This window comes from Ranitomeya imitator, unplaced genomic scaffold (genome assembly GCF_032444005.1).
Source record: "Ranitomeya imitator isolate aRanImi1 unplaced genomic scaffold, aRanImi1.pri SCAFFOLD_544, whole genome shotgun sequence".
Taxonomy (NCBI): Eukaryota; Metazoa; Chordata; class Amphibia; order Anura; family Dendrobatidae; genus Ranitomeya; species Ranitomeya imitator.
Window position 1 is genome coordinate 75,001 of NW_027193789.1, and position 4,696 is coordinate 79,696.

The window sequence follows — 4,696 nt, forward strand, 5'->3', positions numbered from 1 at the left end:
TTTCCAAAAGTGTCCTTGACACTTAGAAATATTTTCAGAAAATCACGATTTTGTGAAAATTGACACGTTTCCCCTACTTCCACGCCAGGGGGGGCGTCAATATGTTGTGAGGTACCCCAGGACAGTCGCCTAAATGTGGGTGAAGTTTGCGAGTCATGGGCGCAAAGTCGAATTTTGGGTGAAAAACCGCATTTTCATACTCTAAAAATTTCAGACAAGTGTCAGACTTCCAGGCAGGGGGAAACCGCAGGAGGCGTACCGAGGAGGCTTCCAGGAGCCTGGGGAAGATTATCCAAAAGTGTCCTTGACACTTAGAAATATTTTCAGAAAATCACGATTTTGTGAAAATTGTCACGTTTCCCCTACTTCCACGCCAGGGGGCGTCAATATGATGTGAGGTACCCCAAGGCAGTGACCTAACTGTGGGTGAAGTTTGCGGGTCATGGGCGCAAAGTCGAATTTTGGGTGAAAAACCGCATTTTCATACTCTAAAAATTTCAGACAGGTGTCAGACTTCCAGGCAGGGAGAAACCGCAGGAGGCGTACCGAGGAGGCTTCCAGGAGCCTGGGGAAGATTATCCAAAAGAGTCCTTGACACTTAGAAATATTTTCAGAAAATCACGATTTTGTGAAAATTGTCACGTTTCCCCTACTTCCACGCCAGGGGGGCGTCAATATGTTGTGAGGTACCCCAGGACAGTCGCCTAAATGTGGGTGAAGTTTGCGAGTCACGGGCGCAAAGTCGAATTTTGGGTGAAAAACCCGCGTTTTCATACTCTAAAAATTTCAGACAAGTGTCAGACTTCCAGGCAGGGAGAAACCGCAGGAGGCGTACCGAGGAGGCTTCCAGGAGCCTGGGGAAGATTATCCAAAAAGAGTCCTTGACACTTAGAAATATTTTCAGAAAATCACGATTTTGTGAAAATTGTCACGTTTCCCCCTACTTTCCACGCCAGGGGGGCGTCAATATGTTGTGAGGTACCCCAGGACAGTCGCCTAAATGTGGGTGAAGTTTGCGAGTCATGGGCGCAAAGTCGAATTTTGGGTGAAAAACCGCATTTTCATACTCTAAAAATTTCAGACAAGTGTCAGACTTCCAGGCAGGGAGAAACCGCAGGAGGCGTACCGAGGAGGCTTCCAGGAGCCTGGGGAAGATTTTCCAAAAGTGTCCTTGACACTTAGAAATATTTTCAGAAAATCACGATTTTGTGAAAATTGACACGTTTCCCCTACTTCCACGCCAGGGGGGGCGTCAATATGTTGTGAGGTACCCCAGGACAGTCGCCTAAATGTGGGTGAAGTTTGCGAGTCATGGGCGCAAAGTCGAATTTTGGGTGAAAAAACCGCATTTTCATACTCTAAAAATTTCAGACAAGTGTCAGACTTCCAGGCAGGGGGAAACCGCAGGAGGCGTACCGAGGAGGCTTCCAGGAGCCTGGGGAAGATTTTCCAAAAGTGTCCTTGACACTTAGAAATATTTTGAGAAAATCACGATTTTGTGAAAATTGACACGTTTCCCCTACTTCCACGCCAGGGGGGGCGTCAATATGATGTGAGGTACCCCAAGGCAGTGACCTAACTGTGGGTGAAGTTTGCGAGTCATGGGCGCAAAGTCGAATTTTGGGTGAAAAACCGCATTTTCATACTCTAAAAATTTCAGACAAGTGTCAGACTTCCAGGCAGGGAGAAACCGCAGGAGGCGTACCGAGGAGGCTTCCAGGAGCCTGGGGAAGATTTTCCAAAAGTGTCCTTGACACTTAGAAATATTTTCAGAAAATCACGATTTTGTGAAAATTGACACGTTTCCCCTACTTCCACGCCAGGGGGGGCGTCAATATGTTGTGAGGTACCCCAGGACAGTCGCCTAAATGTGGGTGAAGTTTGCGAGTCATGGGCGCAAAGTCGAATTTTGGGTGAAAAAACCGCATTTTCATACTCTAAAAATTTCAGACAAGTGTCAGACTTCCAGGCAGGGGGAAACCGCAGGAGGCGTACCGAGGAGGCTTCCAGGAGCCTGGGGAAGATTTTCCAAAAGTGTCCTTGACACTTAGAAATATTTTGAGAAAATCACGATTTTGTGAAAATTGACACGTTTCCCCTACTTCCACGCCAGGGGGGCGTCAATATGATGTGAGGTACCCCAAGGCAGTGACCTAACTGTGGGTGAAGTTTGCGAGTCATGGGCGCAAAGTCGAATTTTGGGTGAAAAACCGCATTTTCATACTCTAAAAAATTTCAGACAAGTGTCAGACTTCCAGGCAGGGAGAAACCGCAGGAGGCGTACCGAGGAGGCTTCCAGGAGCCTGGGGAAGATTTTCCAAAAGTGTCCTTGACACTTAGAAATATTTTGAGAAAATCACGATTTTGTGAAAATTGACACGTTTCCCCTACTTCCACGCCAGGGGGGCGTCAATATGTTGTGAGGTACCCCAGGACAGTCGCCCAAATGTGGGTGAAGTTTGCGAGTCACGGGCGCAAAGTCGAATTTTGGGTGAAAAACCGCATTTTCATACTCTAAAAATTTCAGACAAGTGTCAGACTTCCAGGCAGGGAGAAACCGCCGGAGGCGTACCGAGGAGGCTTCCAGGAGCCTGGGGAAGATTTTCCAAAAGTGTCCTTGACACTTAGAAATATTTTGAGAAAATCACGATTTTGTGAAAATTGACACGTTTCCCCTACTTCCACGCCAGGGGGGCGTCAATATGATGTGAGGTACCCCAAGGCAGTGACCTAACTGTGGGTGAAGTTTGCGGGTCATGGGCGCAAAGTCGAATTTTGGGTGAAAAACCGCATTTTCATACTCTAAAAATTTCAGACAAGTGTCAGACTTCCAGGCAGGGAGAAACCGCAGGAGGCGTACCGAGGAGGCTTCCAGGAGCCTGGGGAAGATTATCCAAAAGTGTCCTTGACACTTAGAAATATTTTGAAAAAATCACGATTTTGTGAAAATTGACACGTTTCCCCTACTTCCACGCCAGGGGGGGCGTCAATATGTTGTGAGGTACCCCAGGACAGTCGCCTAAATGTGGGTGAAGTTTGCGAGTCACGGGCGCAAAGTCGAATTTTGGGTGAAAAACCGCGTTTTCATACTCTAAAAATTTCAGACAAGTGTCAGACTTCCAGGCAGGGGGAAACCGCAGGAGGCGTACCGAGGAGGCTTCCAGGAGCCTGGGGAAGATTATCCAAAAGTGTCCTTGACACTTAGAAATATTTTCAGAAAATCACGATTTTGTGAAAATTGTCACGTTTCCCCTACTTCCACGCCAGGGGGGCGTCAATATGATGTGAGGTACCCCAAGGCAGTGACCTAACTGTGGGTGAAGTTTGCGGGTCATGGGCGCAAAGTCGAATTTTGGGTGAAAAACCGCATTTTCATACTCTAAAAATTTCAGACAAGTGTCAGACTTCCAGGCAGGGAGAAACCGCAGGAGGCGTACCGAGGAGGCTTCCAGGAGCCTGGGGAAGATTTTCCAAAAGTGTCCTTGACACTTAGAAATATTTTGAGAAAATCACGATTTTGTGAAAATTGACACGTTTCCCCTACTTCCACGCCAGGGGGGCGTCAATATGATGTGAGGTACCCCAAGGCAGTGACCTAACTGTGGGTGAAGTTTGCGAGTCATGGGCGCAAAGTCGAATTTTGGGTGAAAAACCGCATTTTCATACTCTAAAAATTTCAGACAAGTGTCAGACTTCCAGGCAGGGAGAAACCGCAGGAGGCGTACCGAGGAGGCTTCCAGGAGCCTGGGGAAGATTTTCCAAAAGTGTCCTTGACACTTAGAAATATTTTCAGAAAATCACGATTTTGTGAAAATTGACACGTTTCCCCTACTTCCACGCCAGGGGGGGCGTCAATATGTTGTGAGGCACCCCAGGACAGTCGCCTAAATGTGGGTGAAGTTTGCGAGTCATGGGCGCAAAGTCGAATTTTGGGTGAAAAACCGCATTTTCATACTCTAAAAATTTCAGACAAGTGTCAGACTTCCAGGCAGGGAGAAACCGCAGGAGGCGTACCGAGGAGGCTTCCAGGAGCCTGGGGAAGATTATCCAAAAGAGTCCTTGACACTTAGAAATATTTTGAGAAAATCACGATTTTGTGAAAAGTGACACGTTTCCCCTACTTCCACGCCAGGGGGGAGTCAATATGATGTGAGGTACCCCAAGGCAGTGACCTAACTGTGGGTGAAGTTTGCGAGTCACGGGCGCAAAGTCGAATTTTGGGTGAAAAACCGCGTTTTCATACTCTAAAAATTTCAGACAAGTGTCAGACTTCCAGGCAGGGAGAAACCGCAGGAGGCGTACCGAGGAGGCTTCCAGGAGCCTGGGGAAGATTATCCAAAAGAGTCCTTGACACTTAGAAATATTTTCAGAAAATCACGATTTTGTGAAAATTGTCACGTTTCCCCTACTTCCACGCCAGGGGGGCGTCAATATGTTGTGAGGTACCCCAGGACAGTCGCCTAAATGTGGGTGAAGTTTGCGAGTCATGGGCGCAAAGTCGAATTTTGGGTGAAAAACCGCATTTTCATACTCTAAAAATTTCAGACAAGTGTCAGACTTCCAGGCAGGGAGAAACCGCAGGAGGCGTACCGAGGAGGCTTCCAGGAGCCTGGGGAAGATTTTCCAAAAGTGTCCTTGACACTTAGAAATATTTTCAGAAAATCACGATTTTGTGAAAATTGACACGTTTCCCCTA